The sequence below is a fragment of the Gambusia affinis genome, linkage group LG03 (genome assembly GCF_019740435.1).
Source record: "Gambusia affinis linkage group LG03, SWU_Gaff_1.0, whole genome shotgun sequence".
Lineage (NCBI taxonomy): Eukaryota > Metazoa > Chordata > Actinopteri > Cyprinodontiformes > Poeciliidae > Gambusia > Gambusia affinis.
The window spans coordinates 24637758-24657017 of NC_057870.1; positions in this window are offsets into that span (position 1 = coordinate 24637758).

Below are 19260 nucleotides of genomic sequence, written 5' to 3' on the forward strand. Positions count from 1 at the left end.
AGTGAGATTTATAGAACTTAAGTAATTCGTCTACCATTCTTAGACTGTTGAATTTAATTCATCTTCTGTGTTAGATTCAAACTGAGCCGTGATAAAAACTGAGTCTATTCCAAGCCTCTTTTAGGGCCCCTTCCCCCAGTGTCTCTCGTTTTACTTTGATGCTCTGGCAGGAATGCCCATAGCTGTCGGCTTTTTTACCTGCCAATCACTTACATTAAACACACACACACACACGCACACACACACACAGATAACATGTAGAGTCGTTTGCTAACTCCCTTCTGAGCTATGCAGATGAGCTCATTCAACCATGCTGTCAGCCTTGCATCTGAGTGAAACACTTTCTGCTGATTAGTTCCCACTTTTAATTCAGTATGCTCAGTTCTTACTCTTCTGCTTCTCGTCATTCTGGCACAGGTCAAAGTGTAGGGAACTGGCACATTTATTTCTCCTCTGTGCCATTTGGGACAAACTGTGCCCCTATAGGTGTCAGATGCTAAATGACCCTGAATAGAAGTTGCTCAGAAACAATGGCCCTGGTGTCGATAGCCCTATACCCTTCCCTCCCCCCAACCCGAGGACCTCTCTCTGCTAATATCAGCGCCAACCATACACAATGGGGTGAGCATGGGAGGGAGGACGGGGGTGGGCTGTGTGAACTGAGTGGACGTTACCCACACAAAGATCTGGAGGTGCTGCTTTGCAGCCTGTTCTGACTCCTCACAGTCTGTTTTTCTGGTTTCACCCGACAAAAAAATAAAAAAAATAAAATCAGAATTACCCAAAAATTCCCTAGCCTTTCCCAACATTTTCCTGGGTGGGTTTGTGGGTTTGTGAACATGAGTGGAATTTACCAGGGTCTGCCCAGGTGGGTTCAGGCTTGCCTGTTCTCGTCTGAGATGGCCCTCCATAATCTGAGGAATGTGGATGAGAGATGCCTGGCCTGCCCACCGTGGGCGAGGGAGATGGACAGAGCCTGTTACAAGGGGGTGTCCAGGCACATGGAGCCCACACCCACCTTTATCTGCAGTGCCAGATGACCTTCTTGTCTCTGAGCTGATATTAAGCAGATGTGCTCAAGTCTTGTCTTGGTCACTACCTTTGCCTTACCCTCAGTATGAAGAAGAGTTTGACGTTTGACGCTGATAATCATATGGTGTAGCTTATCTACATTTTCCATCTTAAGTGTTCGACAACTGCCAAACGGTTGTCATTTGCCAAATAAATATATATCTGAGTTTATAAATATTCACCCTGCAATTAGAATAGCTAGTATATTCTGTTTACTTGTGCAGAACATGGTCAGATGTTTCTTCTATTATGTTTTCAGCCCAAGGCCAAATTCATATTCATGGTAACCACATCTGCTGCTCGGACACACTTCTATTGATGTGACATTGTGGATCAGCTGCACAAAGCTTTTCAATGCATGGGCATTTAATTGATTCATACAGTTTCTCAGTTATATTATCAGAGGTGTTGCGAAGAGCATTATCTAAAAACAAAGAAAAAACAAGCATCAGTTGTTTTTCTGCTCTGGTTACTTTATTGGGAGGATTTTTAGTGGACTAAGTACTGTGTTGACAAATGCTTAGTTAGCTTTCTTACTAAAAAGTGTCTTCATTTTTAAATTAGATAAAATCAAAGCTGCTGAAAAGCTACAAACTAGCTACAAACAGATGATCATTTATAGTTTCTCATGTGAACTGTGCTTCCAGTTTTTTTTTTATCTCTTATGAAGTTGCACAATAATGTGCTAAGTTTACACATCTACATGAATTTTAATAGTTTGAGCTTTTACTGACTTATTGGAGCTGTTGTTTCAATGGTTTTTATAAATAAAAGTAAAGTTGCTGTGTTGAGTGACTGGATATACAGACGAACTAGAAAGACAGAAATCTGCTCTAGGATATAAGGAAATGTCCACGAGAGGGATTTATGCATTCTGCCCATGTGTGCATTTATCTTCAATGTTTTGATGGACATCAATTATTAACAATGTGTCGAACTGACGCCATGGAGCCTCGGGTTGTGTGTGCACATGTTACAGGCTGAGCAGGGAAGGAGATCTGGGGAAATGTTGATTCAGTGCCTGTCTACCCTTTCGAAACACAGCACTGTCTTATTCATCTCCCAGCTTCCAACGCTGCTTCTCCTTTTCAAAGTTTTTTCATGTGCCTCCTTCTGCCTGTGGGGCCGTTCCTTCTTTCCATTCAGCCAGTGCTGCCCTCCTCCCTCTCTCCTTTCTCCTCAGGGATGAGGGCATCAAACTCTGTCCCACTGGGAAGACAAGTGTCTTGGCACAAAAGTGCAGCGCTGCAGGCAATGTATATATCTCCATTTGTGTGGGATTTTATTGATTTCTTTTAGCGCGTGAGAATCCACACGTGTATATGACAACACCATGTTCTGGCTCTATCTCATTATATCGTCATGCACATTCATACACAGATGTTTCTCTGACAGCGCTGGTCCCATGGTGGTGCAGGACAAGGATTCACTCAGTCCTTCATCAATAACCCATCAGTATTGATGAGGACTAAGCTCACTCTGACCATCAATACCTGATCTTAAATTCTGTAAGGCTGCTTGTGGAGCGCAAGGAGGATGTCCAAGGCTGGCTTGCAAAAACAGAAGGCGAAAACGTTGCACGGTTCAATAAACAGTATGAGGTAAGTTTAAATAGAACTATGGAATTGCAAAAACGACACAGATAAACCATGTTCACCTTTAACCTTCTTAAAAATCTGACAAACAACATCCTGTATCAAGAGCAGCTGATACAGGAAGACAAGATACATAAATACACCCCTGACCAGAGAGGTTTCAAGATAAGAAAACCTCCAGAGAAAGATTTTCTGATGAGGCTCATCTGTCAGATTAATAGCACATTTTAAAAATTGACGACCTTTAAGCAGGTTTAAATTCTACTTCTCATTAAGGTTGCATTTCTGTGTTAAATTTTATATTGGTCTGATTTTAAATGTTATGTTTTCATTAGCTGTAATCAGAAAATCATTATAATTAACAGAAATAAAGACTTTCACACACATACTGTACTTCCAGGGAGTACACAAGTTTAAATTGCATTGGGATTGCATAAGGAGGAAACTTTTTCTCTCATAGGGAAAATTAATGTATGTCAGGCAATAGAAACCTTAAGTAAAGACCATGACTTCAGGAACAATGCTGTTTGGACAGCATAAAACTGAATTGTTTGTGACCCAGAACATTGGACTTGTTTTGTCATAAATCAAGTGCAGTACGTCAGGAATGAGTCAGGGACCTACCATGTATCAGAGGATGCCCAAGGAAAATGTTAAAAAAAAAAAGAAAGCAAAAATACCACTGTGGGTGAAGAGTTTGCTAACTTTTTTCTCATGTAAAAGAACATTGTTGATGAAATCTTTTTGGTAAATGAGTAAAACTAGTTTAATATTAGTTGTTTAACTGAAATTAAATCACTTTATATTCAAAAGATGAAGAATAGACATATGTAGACACATTAATTATAAAGTAAGTATTTAATGTGGTGTCCTCGTTTTTATATCACTTTACAATATTCACATCTGCTTTATGTCTCAACCTACTCTCTAGATTGGATGCTATTTACGCTGTTTTGCTCTGTTCTGTTCTTTTTACCCTCTAGTGAAATTAATCTTCTCGATCTTTTTGTCCCTCTCCTTTTTTATTGAACCTGTACTGCTGAGTCACCAAGCGCTTTGACGTGAAAGGCAGAGACGGGGAGCGAGGGAAGGATGAAGGAGAAAGAGCTCGGCAGGTGGTGGGCACCGTTGCAGCCGCAGCCCGCCGAGTCCTTTCAGCTGGCACACAAACCGCGAGGCTGCCACTGAGGCCCTGCTTTCCATCAGAATATTGGCCCTGCTCTTCCCCCTCTTTAAAACGATAAACGGGGAGAACAGGCTTGGCCCGGAATAATAGGATCCTTTCTTTCTGCCCCTGCCATGTGTGAGTGCGGGAACAATGGCCGGGACAGGGAGGGGAAATGATTCAAAGTGAGATTTTCACCTGCTCCCTTCAGCCCCGGCTCTGCTCCTTTTCAGACCATGCTAATGCCAGTTCATTTGCAGAGCACTACTGTAAGCTGTGACAGAGAGGCACACACTAAAAATGCACAAGACGCCTTTCACTCTTTTTTTTTTTGTGTAGAACAGTTTAGATTATTGAGCTTCAAGGCGTCCATTTGGGTAATCACTCTCATTATCATCATTATCCCATTTTCAGGCCTAAATAAGAATTAGAAGGTGTCTCATCTTAATGGTGTTGTTGCTGTTGGTGCATTATGTTGCCTCGAATGGCAGCTGCAAAGTTTAGATCTTTTTTTGAACATTTAAATATCTTTTTCTGTCTTCAAAGCCTTTATTTGGTACATCCATCAATGCTATATTAGTTGAATTGAGATTTGTTTTTGTAATATTGCTCTGGAGGAGCGTTTTCCAGACTTGACCGTCTTTTTAATGATCTGTCTTAATATTTATTTCTGAAACAGTGAAAAGCTGAGAGGGAAAGCAGAGATGGACTGAAAATATATCTGCTGCTCTTTTCCCACTTGGCTTAACGACCCAACAGTCAGTCATTTCTAGTATTTGGTAGAGTCAAACAGATCTTTGTTTCATTTGGAAGACTTCATGATGCTCTGCGCTGTAGCAAGGATCCAAGGGAAGAAATAAGCTCACAGCGTAACACCTTTAGTTCCTACTGAGCTTTATACATGCTGCAATCAGAGTATTTGTGCTGATCATGTCCCTATTTTAATGATCACAGTCATGAGCTCTCAGTCTAACAAAGCACCTTCGGAGAATTTTATCATATTGAGCTGACAACTCTGCAGTAATTATGTCACTATGTAAGTATGTGATGTTAGCCTGGCAACATGGATGCTGGAAGGCATCACTTTCACACTTTATCTGACAGTAAGGTTTTTGTTTTCGTTTTGGTTCTGTTTTCATTCTGAGGATCACTAACCTCTCTGTTTGTGGGCAACTTCTTTACCTGGCATGACTTCGCCTGGAGGGGATTCCCTAATCATTCACTTTATTGGGGCAAACCATTGGGCCAAAGGTGATGCAGCAAGTGGGCCAAAACTTTACTTTTATTTGACAGCAATAGTGAAATGTATGTTGTGTAAGTAAAATAACTTTGGAAAGTGACCTACAGTAACCTCTGAAATTTGATTAGTGGAATAGTCTCCATGCACTTTAACAAGATTGTAAAGTCGGTTAAACTGTTTAAGCTACATTGAAGTTGTGACCTTGGTGCCAGAAACTGCAGCTGGTGAATCTGTTACATATCCTCTTAAAAATTAAAAGAAAGACATGCAGAGTTCAGAAAAACTGCTGCAACCTTTTTCCAGCACTTTTTAAAACCTTCATAAAGGCAATAAATTAAAGTGCTGAAGAAGGCAAAAGTGATTCTAATCCAGTATTAGAAAGTGATAATGAAACAGTTATTTATTTTCACTGTCTGTTTAAGTCATTTATAGAGGCGGGTTACACACTACAAAGGTTTCCTTCTTTCTCTTTTTTTGTGGACACATAAATAACCTCCTTTTCTAAATGTGAAAATTAAATTAAATAAGTGAAAATACAATCACAGATACAAATATAAATATCTTCTTTGTTTTGGGTCTTCAAATTTATTTGTCAGAACAAATTACTTGTCATTTGTTAAGCTCATCATGGCAGAAATCAGGATTCAATTCTTTTCTATCCTCTTTCTGTTTTGGAGCATAATTTTGAGATATTTTGAAACTAAAAGCAACCATGTAAAGTGAAATAAAATAAAAATAAATAGGTTTATGGGTATTGAACAGTAATATAATTTGTAGCCTTGCACCGTTTCGATAAGTACATTTGGAACATTTGAAGGTTATCATAGAGAAGGAAGTTCTTTGTCTTAAAATGTAATCAGTTTCATAACTCTCTCGCTTTCTAGTCTCCTCCCTTTTTGTCATATTTCTCAGCCTTTTGTGTCTGTGTGTCTGCATAATTTGATTTAATGCAGAGTTTTAATCCTAGTATCTAAACACACTCATAACACCACATATCTCTTGTGTCAAAAGTCCAGCTCTTATTTTAGTAGCTGCTGCCTATGTAAAGTCAAACACAAAACATTATGTTAACAAGAAGTCATTTCTGCAGCATGCTTTTGTTTCATAAAAGAAAGGAACGCAGATGTGCGCAGAGGCGTAGTAGTTCCTTTCATTTTGGTTAAAATGTTCCTGATTTGACCAGATAAAATAGGAAAAAGTAAAGGATATAAGAGAAAAACCCCTTCTGTGTCAGGGTTCATTATTTTTAAAGAAATAACAATGGAGCTTTGGAAGATCTTGCTCTGCTGGAAGATCAAGCAGTATCTGAAAGTGTCTCAGTTTCAAAGAAATCCCTCCTCTTTGTTTCTGCTCCTCATTAGCCTGCAGGGTGCCTTCATTGAAAGCTGGGACTTTGGGTCAAGATAATATCAAACATACTGCTAAATTAAAATAGAAATAAAAAACTTTGTTCATTTGATGGTGTCTCTTTCTTCCCTTAAGTTAAGTTTTGTATATTTTAGAAGTCACTACCTGAGTCGAACTGCAGAAACTTATTAAAGACATTGAGGTGATCTAATTGACCGTTTCTTTATTTTTTACATATGAAATAAACTATTCTCCACTTGTAATCTTAATCAATAAAGAAGAAATAGTCAGTCAATCATAATTAAAGCAAGAGAAGCTAACATAATAAAATTACACTGTAGATAAAGTTTGTATGATGATTTGAACCAGATTTGAAAAAAAAAAGTTTCTATTTTAATGACTAATCTCAAATAAAAATCTGTTAATATTTAGTTTTAATTCATAAACTACAGTCAGCTACAGCCACACTTTAATTTAAATGGTCATTTTGAAAGAAAAAAAAGTCAACCCAAGTTAAAAACATACTTCACAGTACAGAAATTTTAAGCTAACTCTTGGGGATGGACAATATATCAGCATTAACATCTGTATTAGCCAATATTAGTCATTTTTATTTATCATTGGTTTTAGTAAATAAAACTGTGTTGATATTAACAGCTGGTATTTATTTCCATCTTGTGTTTGTTTCAGAGCAGGGGGCTGGTCATGTGATATTTGTTTGGTCATGTGACTGTGACGCAGCACAGCAGGGTGTTTGTGGAGGGCTTAGCTGATGCAGAGCAGCAGTGGTGAAGTCAGCGGTGTGGTTGTGTTTTTCAAGGTCATCAAAATAGTTGATGGACATTCAAAACTCCAGGCTGAATAAACAGGTGACACAGCTTTTTTGATGGCAGTGCAAAAACCATTGCACAATTTGAATATTTAATGAACAACTGTTTGAAATAGCAAAGTTATTTTTTCATTTCTTTACAGTTCCCTTTATGCCTCATGCTTCATGCTGTCATCTTTTAGAAATCTATCTTCCATTTGTTTATTAGCTGTGTCTGAGTCCTTCACACTCTTTTCTCCACTCTGGTTTACATTAAAAACTTTCCACTTTATGTAGATTACAGCAGATTTCTGTTTCTTATGTTTCTTCGTTTTTCTCTTTCTTATTTTTGTCCTTTTTCATATTTTATTGTCTATTATCCCTTTTTCATGCTGTCTTTACTCGCCTCAAGTAAATCTTTCTTTTTCTGATCCTTTTTGGGTTAAGGACAGATAAAGAGCAGAGACAGTGATAACAAATAGACTAATGTGAAGGTAAAGGTTGTGTCTCTTACAGGGCTGCAGAAAACTCCCTGGTGGCACAGGATGATGTCTTAACCCTGAAGCAACCACATTGCATTGTGAGAAAGGAGTTTGTGGCAGCCTTACTCTGGGGAAGAAAAGAATAAAGGAATGCTTTTTTATTTGTTAGTTTTGCAAAAAATAAAATCTAACATCACACAAACTACCATCTCACAAGTGTACCTCGTGACGTGTTTAACATTTTAAAAAACCTGCTGTGAGAGAAATTTCTATTTAACCTTCCCATTAGAAAGATTTTTGTCCTTTTATTTGGATTAACAATGAAGAAAACTGGCATTTGAAAGTGTACTTTCAATGATGTGTCCTTTTCTGTTATAAGGCTGAATTTTTATTTTTTTTTTCTGCTGCAGTTGTGTGTGTGAAGGCCAAACACGTCTGCAGCATAGAAATTGCCCAGTCCTTGCCGGTGTGGTCTGATGCTGCAGGGAGACGGAGGAATCATTGTGTGCAGAGAAGAAAAGAAACAGAAGCAAGTTGTGGGAGGCATATTAAAACAATTGTTGTTCAGTTAATCTGTTACTCCAGATTTCTGATCATCATCCACTCAGACTCTTTTATTCTAAACATGGTTCTGCGGCATTGGCTTCAAACTGATCTACTCTCTGGACATGCTAACTAAAATAACAATAAAAGCAGATAATATTAGATTTTATTCCAAGTACTAATGTTGCACAATCACAAGAGGTTTTACTGTGCTGCAGGTTGTGTGCGACAAATTTTTTTTTTAAATGCCAGAGATGAGATGTGCAAATAAGGAGTTTAGAGTTGCAGGAGCCCTTAAGTGTTGCCTACACCTGTTCAACTCCTTATTAACATAAATAGCAAATCAGTTCATCACTTGGCAGCAATTCAAAGCATTTTGACATTATTTCTATGTAGGTGAAAAAAATTGGGAAAAATTGAGATTTAAGTGAGTTTGAATATGATCTGGATGTTGGTGGCAGAAAGACTAGTGTGAGTATTTCAGACTGCTGATCCAATAAAAAGAAAAAAAACAGAAAAAAATTTAAAGGAAAGAGAAAAAAAAGAAAGGAAAATTGTAATCTAAAGAACCTAAATTCAAATGCCTAAATAATAAAAATAACCTAAGAACAAAAAACACTAAGATCTAATTAAACGGATAACAAAGAAAGGATCAAAACAGAAATACAAATGAAACCCAGAGCACAAAAAAACACTGATCATTAAAAAAAACACCATAACTAAAACAGGTGCACATCGAACTCTTTTTCTAAAAAAAAAATAAAAAGAAAGAAGAAAATTCAAGTTGATCTGTTTTTCTTATGCTTTGCAATCTCTTGTTTGAAATTACAAACTTGATTTGTTGGTGTATGTTTCTGTGAGATTAGATTGTTTGACTCAGAACAGGTGATCTGTTTAAATATAACAAATAATATAACAGATATAACAAATTCAATCAAATATCTTACAAATTCTTTATTAAAATTTTCTGTCATTTAAATAAAAAAATATTGGAAATACTAAACAAGGCAAAAAAGCAAACAACCCAAACATTTTCCTAATATTGAGTAATTTGATACTCTTCCTGTTTTGGAGCACAACTATCAGAATACAGTTTGACCCAAAAAGTATTCTATTCTTTTACCTTCTTTGTTTAGAGAATAATACAAATCCCATGATGCTTAAAACAGTTGCACTCTACCACACGTCCTGAACTTACTCAGCTTCATCCCTCTTCATCAACTCTGGAGATGTTCCAAAATGTTGCACTGACGCTTTAAGTGAGCCCACGGTCTCAGCTGAATAAGGCTGTCTTAGTAAGAGGGCACATGGAAAAGGTCTAATAACCTAAGAGCTGAGCCTGACCCTGTATTCTTGACACCATTACTATGTTAATGCTTACACAGCAATTCCGGCTGTATTGTTCAGTCACAGATTCTCAGAGCGTGCCCAATATGAGTGCATTAGTGTGAGAGAAAGGACGAACGGAGACTACTGTGTCTAATGAGAGCATGTGTGTTCAATCTGCATTTATGGAATCAGATACTATCACGTCTGAGGCCATCCAGGAGATAATGGAGTGGATGAAAGAGTGGCAGGTTCTTTCAAGGCTCAGAGATTCATCAACTCTGTCTTTACTCCTAAGTTTCTCCAAGCCCTCCCCCAAGCACCCTCTCCCCTTCCTCTGCTGGAGGTGATTGTCTTCAGAGTAGGAAAGGATGTTATGGAGTATGAATAATTGAGGAGAAAAAGAAGCATGTAAACTGACCCCTAGCTGTCCTCGCCTGTATAGGGCCAATCCTGCTCAGGAATCCACCTTCAACTGTTCCACAACCTGGGTATCAAACTACACCAGCCAGTCACCGGAAAGGGTTAAAGACGGTTGGAGGTGGACGATGAAACATGGTGCTTGAGAGACCTTCAGTGTGGGTTTCTGCATCGTGTGTCTGTGCACACACCTTCAGTCGAGGGTCAGTTTGAGGTTGCGTTGCACTTATCCTTTCATTCCCAGGAGAGCACCACACTCTGCAGCCCTGCACGTCCGTGTGTGTGTGAGGAGGAAGGAGGTGGGAGGAATGTGTGAGGGTGAGTCGGTGAATGAGTTTTATGCCCTCCTGGTTTCTTTTAAGGTTCCAGGGGACCCACAAAGGAAGGAGAGATTGTTGCCATCCAGGCTTGACCCCATTGAGTTCCTGAAAGATGTAGAGTTGCTGCAGCGTGGGCCAGCACTCCCAGTCAGATGGTGAGTGAGGCTGATGGGCACTGCAGACCCATAAAGACGAGTAAACACACCACACACCTACAACTCTCTCACCATGGCTTCTGGGGAATGTTGTGGGGCAAGTCGAAGCAGATCTCTGGTAATTCCACCCTGCCTGGCAGCGATGTTAGTGTGCTGGAGTGTTTATGTGTGAGGCAAGCAGGTAAGAGGGTAAATATGCTCTGGCTTGCAACCTGCAAGAGGATTTGAGGTTTTACACAGACATGAAGATGATGTTTGAGGCTTCTCTGTGGTCGTAATATTTTCTCCAGCAGTGATGTCAGTTTTCTACTCATAAGCACAAATAATCTGTGGACAATACAGAGTCATGAGAGGAAGTCTGTGCAATTGATTAAAGCAAACATTTCATCTTCTCCTCTCATGTGACTCAGTGTAAAGAAATGCAACTTCCCATTGCTACAGTGTTAATGATTGCTGATTAACTGTGACGGTGAAGCTGTTTGTCATAAGACCTTCTGCTGTCCATCCGGTGTTTTTAAAGGCCTTTCATGGCCCCATTTTGTTTGTTTTTACTTTAAAAAAATCACGACAATTGCTCTACACATAGTGATTTGCAAAAGTATTCATCCCTCATTACCTTTTTCACATTTTGTCACATGCACATAACACAATAATCAATATATTTTATCTGAATTTATAAAGGGAACAAAAATTGTATGTGCGCAGTTATGTTATCCTCATCCTGTCCAGGTTGAGGGTCATCTTGCCCAATGACTGCTGGAAACAGGAACCAACCTCCCTGTGACCATGCATAGATGGATGGTTCTTCTTTTCAGGTCACTCATGAATCGATTTAGGTTTGTTGTTGCTTTATTTAGCAATGATGACTGAGTAGCACTTGGTTTCACTTTGCAAAATTGTTCCAAGTATATTTTGTTTAGTTTCTAGTGCAAATATCTTAGTCCACTCGAAATAATACAAAACTAACTTACAAGTAACTTTCCAGAAAGATATGGGAGTTTGTTTTAAGTCAATAATCTTTTATTATTAATAAGAAAAATACTCGCATACCACTGGCAGATTATTTTTTTTTACTTATAAGACAGGAGAACTGTCTTGTTGTAAGTCAGAAATCTGTCAGTGAAGCCAGTACTTTTTTTTATATATATATAGAAGAATTATTGAGTTAAAACAAACTCCGACATCTTGCTGAAAAGTTACTTGTAAGTTATTTTTGTCTATTTCCAAACATTATAAACTAGACAAAAATACTTGGTCATACTTGTGTTTTTGAAATGCATTTAATTATTATTAACTTTATGATGAAAATATTGACATGGTTACAATCAAGGTTTCACGTTTAAGGTAATTCAAAGTATTTTTAGTAGGATAAAGACCTTGAAGCATTTTCTGATGAAGACATCTTTGCCTTTAAGTGAAGCATTTTGTGGGGGTGGATTGGCCATCTGGGGTTCAATTTCCAACCTTTTATCTTTTGCTGCGTCTCTTCCGCCCTTCCATTTCTATCAAAGGTTTTCTTTTATTCACCAATGAATGAATCACCCTGTTGATTCAGTCCTGATATTACTGATCCAGAAAGGAGAGAGTTTGATGGTCACCTCAACATTTCATTTTTTTCACTATCAATGACTTTTTTTTGCTGCCAATTTTTTTGTCTGTAACATTCCAGTCTTTATTCTGTGCAAACACACATCAGAGTAAATTTTGCTCTCTTTCAACTATGAACCAAGTTTGACCAATTTTACCAATTCATCATCATGTTGTTTTTCTAAGCTTGATTAGATGCATAGTAATCTTAATGTCACAAAACAGTTGACTTTGAAGAAAGTAACAAACATTTTCAAAAATTGCTCTCTATTATCATTCAGGCATTTAACAAATGCACATAATTTTTCTGATACAAACAGACAGATAGAAAAGAAAAAAGATCTAATTTAGTGTCAGACGTTGTATGTAAATATTAAGTTTCCATTTGTTTCTTTTTAACATTGTGTGTCAAATCATCTTGTGTTACTTTGAAACTTGCAGCTGTTTCGAGAGACATTTTGGTATTGTGCTGACTTTTGTTTTTTGTATATAATTTTACAGCTAAAAACAACTAGTCCAAATCTTTTGAAAGTTTTCTTTAACACTTTTCAAACAGATCGAAGTAATAATCTCATTACTGCAGTAGCAAAGCAGTTTACAGATGACTTTTCAGTCCCATTATTTGCACTGCGGGTCTCTGCATGCCCATAACCAGAACAACCAGTGGCTCTTGTGTTGCGTGCATGTTTTTTTTCTTTTTCTTCTTGTTTTCCCACCACTGGCTCCTCAGTTATGATTCCTTTAGTCGGTATGCAGCCCCATTCAATTTCTTAGTTTTTTCACATTTTGTCTTTTTCACTGTTCCACATATGTTAAAACAATTACTCTCAATGCTGCAATAAAATTTATTATTTGAGGCTTTCCTGCTTAATGTTGCTGTAATACAGTATTATATTGCAAGCCTTTAATTTAAATCATTTGTGCAAACACTGAAAAGACAAAGTTGTATTTTTTCAGAGCTGGTTAAATGACCTCTTGTCTCTGAATATTGAGGCAATAACAGCTTCATTATTGTTTCACAAGTGGACTGCTACAGTAAGACAGGTAATAAAATCCTGGGCTACCTCAAGCAGACAAATGAGCCACATGCCAACACAATAAATATAAATTTGCACTTGCCCAAAGGGGGAGCTATGAATCCTTATGTTGGATTTGTTTTGGTTGCAAACATGCATATCAGATTAAAGGTAAGATCCACATTCTTTCGGGCTGGTTCTCATGCTCAAGCCCTCTTTTTGTGTGTTTGGGCGTCTTTGTGAGTGCGTTGAACCTGTTCACCTGTAGACTAGACTCCACGACTCTACTCTCACTGACAGGATTTGCTCCAGGCATCCTATCTGGCCCCTGTTGTTCAGGTGTTTTAAAGAAGCCTGTGATGAATTATTTTTACCACTTTCAATGCGTATCTCCACTCTTCTCCAAACATTACAGTTGTGTATCATACAGATGATGTCATAGCCTCTCCCCATTTAGGTTATGGAAAGAGAAAAGATGGAAGATTTCTATAATGCCACCACTTGCTCCATAAACACCTATGTTCTCTAGTTTGGCTCTTACTGGCTTTGTCCCCTCTTTTACTCACCAACCCACCACACCCACCTTTGCTTTTCTTAATCATAGTGACCCAGCCCACCTTGAGCCAACATGCTTTAGCATACTCAGCAGTGCTGGAGTAATCAGTAATCAGCCTATGGGTCTAAGCCTCTCCCCATGTCGGCAGCCCAGCCTCTCCTGTCATCTCTTCCAAGTCAGAGGGATAAGAGCTGTAGGCATCACCTAAAGGGTGCCCTTTACTAACACACCCAAAACACGTATGACTGCTTTATAAATGCTTTATAAACATTTATTATGTTTTATTTATAGAGGGCCTAAAGGACCAAAATTTCATCATTTTTAGCCAGCAGATTCCTTTTCCTTTTCTGTAGAGGTTGTCCATCAAGCTCTGTAATGTTCTGTTGTATGACAAATACAAATACTCTCGCCCACATGATGAAAACATTGTGTAGGATGAATAATGCTTTCACATCTTTCCATAACCAAATTCTGTGATGTTTTTTTCACCTTTGAACTCTCAAAGGTGCCTTTCTTGCTATAATGAGAGGTTTACGCATCACATCTCTGCTTTAATATAAGAGACCAACTCAGTCACAGAAAGACAAGATGCCTTTATCTTTGTCTTCACATTTTCCATCTGATCTACAAACATGATCTGTTGAAATAGTGGAGTTCTGATTGCAGCTTCCTATTTTAAATAATGATCCCTCACATATGTTGCTGCAATACTGGTGTTCAAACACCTGCAGCTGCACCATTTCTCTCACCATTTTTGATGCACATCTGGGACTTCTCCAACACCAACCCAACAGCATAACTTCAGGTGATTTGCTTACTTGCATGCATGCACTGTATGGGTGTATCTCTATTTCTCACATTTCTCTATTCATTCTGCAAGTTTCTGCTTGTATCTCACTCTTCTATTACAGCTTGATTTTTATTTTTTTTTTTTTTTTTGATGATCCATAAGGGTTTGCACTACCAACCTCTGCACAAGCAATTACATAGTATCTCGAGGAAAGGAACGGCACACAAAGACAGTGGGGGTGGGTGTCATTAGTGTTGCCACAGCAACCTCCATCAACCCCCTTCCTCATTTTATGAAATTCTCCTGGTAATCCAGCCCAGATACAGGGGAAGTTGCAGTAAATGATTTATTAACAAGCTGATGGAATTATTCTTGATCATTGTTCACACTAATTCTCAAAGTGCTCCATGGTGGCATGGAACATGCTTTCATTTTCCTGTGTAAATTGTCATAAGCATTCACTGGAGCCACCATTATAATCTTACCTTGCATCAGTTTAATTTAGTACGAGATAAAAGGGAGTGCAACATCTGCACTATTATCAGATTTAATATTCCTCCATCACGGTTTCAGTCAAGGCTGCCTGCAGCTCTGAATGCTGGTCTGTGATGTCTGTGTAGCAAAAGGTCAGAAATATGAAAAACTATTTCTGTGGCTTTAAAATGCTAATAAAAAGTAAAATGGTAGTGATGAGGAGATTATTATGATTCATGGTAAGCTGTTTGTGCAGAAGATTGCTTTACTTTACTAACTGATTTGTGTTAAATACAATCAAATGTGATACCCTACAACAATTTAAGCCCATAAGTTCAATAAGTCTTTCTCGCAATTAACTTTTGATTCCAATAAAACCTAAAACTCTTATCACAAACTTTTCCTTTTACAGAAAACAGCAGGGATGATGTCCTTCTCACCCAATTATACTGTATTATGAATGTATTATTTATTATTTTTGGGAAAACCATTTTAACAAGAGAAATCAGGATTTATGTTATAAGAGATAAAGCAATGATATGTAATTTTTATTTCTGGAGCAAGTAATTGTAGTGCTCTGATGTTTTGCAATGAGAAAATAAACAGCAGTGAATTTTGAAATAAATTTTTTCATAACTTTTATCACAATCTTAATAAATAGCATAGATATTCTGAAAATATGCTCTGTCTATTTCTCACATCGGCCTGCAGCTGTGACCAGAAAACATTAATTTAAATGGAAAAAAGTTCTGAATGCATAAACATGTTTGCAGCATTAAATAGAAAACAGTCTCTAATTAGTTTAAAAGTATGCAAATCTGCTTTTGAAACTTGTAATAAAATTGTAATATACTTATGCAAACTGACTTCATTTCTTCCTTCTTTTTTTTTTACACTTAACACAAGACCTTAATTTTGAAAATATAGCTCAACGAACTCCAAATTCCAACACAGTTGTGCTGAAACTGATGCAAAGTACAAACCAGCTTAACAGAAAATAAGATAGATATTATATTAATTTTCCAATTTATTTTAATATAAACTAAAAAAAAGTGGACTAGAAACGTGGGGGTACAGATGTATAATATTTTTATTTTATGTGACTAATGATAATGTATTGTGAGCAGTGATTTACAAAGTATTACCTAATCCACTAAACATAGCTTGAACAAGTTGAGGTCTCATAATTTGTTGAAAAAGATGTAATGGTTTAAAGTGTCAAATGATTTTTAATCCAGAAAAATTGCTGCTACTAATATGATGTGGTTGTTAATTGTTAGAACAGACAGGGCGTATTTACATTAAATGAGCTCCTGAATTTCTTATATATATATATATTTTTTTTAAACAAAGAAAACAATTGCTTCTATTGTTATTAAAGAATGCATATCTTCTTTTTCTATTATTTCTATTTAATATTCTCCATATACCAATTTACTGCATCTGTGTTTTTCTCCTATTCTCCTCTTCATGCTCTCTCTTTGGCATGTTCATTAGTGTTACAGTAGAGAGCTGTTAGCTGTAGTGAGTGGAAGAGGGAGCAGAGGGAACCCCAGGTTCATAATGGGAAACAGCATGGTGCACATAGTACACAAACACATCAGTGCTTCCAACTCTGCAGATGCCCTGCACAGAGAGGGAGCAAGGAGCCACTTGTGTGTGGGTCAACTGTAAAATATTCATTAATGTAGCCGTTATACAGATTACTCACTGATGCAGAACCTGATTTTTACAGAAAGTGTGTGAATCGCAGTGGTAATGTTTTCTGCGTTCAATGGGGTAATCATATCAGAGGCAACACTGCGATCATGATGTTAAACTACATAACGATTCCTTCCTTGAATTTTCAAGCTGTAGATTTACAATTTTAACCCGCAACACCTCAGCAGTGGTTTCCACCTCCCAAGGACGTCCATGCAGCTTATGCATTATGTGCATGGAGATCAGGTCAAACATTTCTGTGGCAACTCTTTGGTATGAATGTATTTTGTTTAATACTTTTGATTTTATTTGATTGAACCATTTTTTGTTTAGGAGAAAAATTACAACATGAAACTTCTATTATTTCAAAAGCAAGAATTTGGCACACAACCTAAAATGTATTGTGAATTTTCTGTAATCCACATAAGGTCAAAATTATCTTGGGATCCCCTAACTGTTGCTGAAAATAGGTGTTACAAAACAACTACTGCAAAATTGCATTGTAGGACAGCAGAAGGAGGGGGTTGCCCAGAGTAGCCAGTGGATGCAGACACAACCACTTTCACTAAAGCAAAACTACACTGAGAAAAATGATCCTGCCGTAAAGTAAATTTAACATAACTGAATCTGTTAAGTCAACAATAAAAAATCAAGTTGGTATCTTTACACAAATATGTGAAGCGTTGAAGTCAAAAATATGTATTGTAATTTTTTTTTCTGGAAATAAATTGGATCCACACAACAAAAAACAACATTGTTGTCTTTACTCTGTTTCATTCAATATTTCAAAACTCCAAATTCTACCCAGAAGTCAACAGAGTTTCCAAGCAGCAGTGGACCAGCAGTGATTTGAAGTATATAAACTTGTTTCTTACTGTAGATTATCTTATTGCTAAACCATCTATGCAACAAAACTCAACACTAAAGTATAATGGTGAGGTAAATCTTAAAATCGTCTGGTCATTTCAGTGCTGTGTAAAGGTATTCCTAAACATAATACTGCACCTTTAAACTGAGAACAACACTACAGGAATTATCCAGGTCCTCCTTGTGATGTTGAAAAGGTGTGCCAACTATGACAGCCAAACAACATCTAAAGACTTCTGCATCTTGGTGCAAATATCATCCAGGAACATAAGCCATGGTGACGGACTCTCCTGAACACCTCTAACTCTGCCTTCGCCTCTGAAGACATGCTGATTCATCAGCTTGTGTAGCGTATGCAGTATCTCCTGAATTATGAAACAAACATCTCTTGAGCATTTGAATCAAGGTTGTGTGTGTAACTAGTCACTAAACCATTTTTCTAGTTACTTATTTATTCAAAACATGATAAATTATGTCATTTAAGCTTTATTTAAAACCATCTTCCAGTTGTCCTACGTTTTCCTTACCACCCTCCACCTTTTCTCATCATCACTTCCCGTAAAGAAGCAGCACCAGTAAGGATTCCTTGCTTCCCCCTCCTCTCCTTGCTCTGCATCCAGTCCAACACCTGCCTTCCCTCCTCCATCTCCTTCCTCGTTTTCCTCCTGGTTTCTACTTCTCCCCTCTCTCCACAGGAGTTTCTACTTTCTCCGCCTTTTCTCTGCCCTCACCTACACGCTCTCCATTCCTTATGCAGATAACTCCCTCCACTCTCTGGACCCCTCGTTGCTGGTCCAGGTCCATTCATCTCTGTCACACTGCATTAGTGCCATGAGGGGCACATGCACACACATACACACAGGTTTCTGGTGCAGTCTACTGTTAGGAGGTGTGGGGGAGGTCATGACAGCAGGCGTCTCCAAAGCTGGCCAATGAATATAGATCACCTTGCTATTCTGAAGCACTGGGGCCCCCAAGACCTTCTCTGTGGCCCTTGGGGACTTTGAGACCTTAGAGTGGGTCATACCTGCTCTGTGTGGATGCAGATTTGACCAAAATGGCTCCAGCAGTCTTTCTGTGGGGTGTATGTGAACGCTTTGCTTCCAATGGTTAGTTGTGTGACATTAATTGTTGTAATTTACCATGTTGTCCCTGTTAGATTTTTTTTTTTTTCTAAACGACTTCACTCCAGCTGCAGCAGAAAACAACAGACTTGGGAATAAAAGAGTGGGGAAAGACAAGCATCCTTAGTGTTTCTTTTCCTCCAGCAAAGCTGAGCACAATAGAATAATGATCTGTAAGAATTTACCTTTTAACGACAAAGTGAAGCCACACACCCTAATTATTATCTTTATTTTCTGAGATTTTACAGGTAATGGGAATTCCATTTTATTTTTTATGCAAAAAGAGCATCATTTCCCTGCGTCCTGACCGCCTGCATGCTTGTGTATACAGAAGAGTGGTGTCAAAAAGGAATCATCAGTACCGTAAGTCTGTGGTCAGCTGTGTGCCAGTGAGGAGAGGTAATCTGTCTTGTTGTATTGTTGTATTGTGTTGAGCTTGTGTGCCCAATCCCCTGAAAGCATGCAGAAGGCATCCTAATCTGCTTGGAGAATTACTAAAGCAGCTCAGAGGTCAGTGCTGCAGTTTCTACAAAAACAGACAAGAAAGAAAAGGATGTGTGTTTTGAAATCTACATTTAATAAACTCATTCTTAATAGTGTCTTTATAGGCTATTTCTATTGTGTCTATATCTCCACCTAACCGTCATAGTTGTGTGCTTACTGTATGTCACGT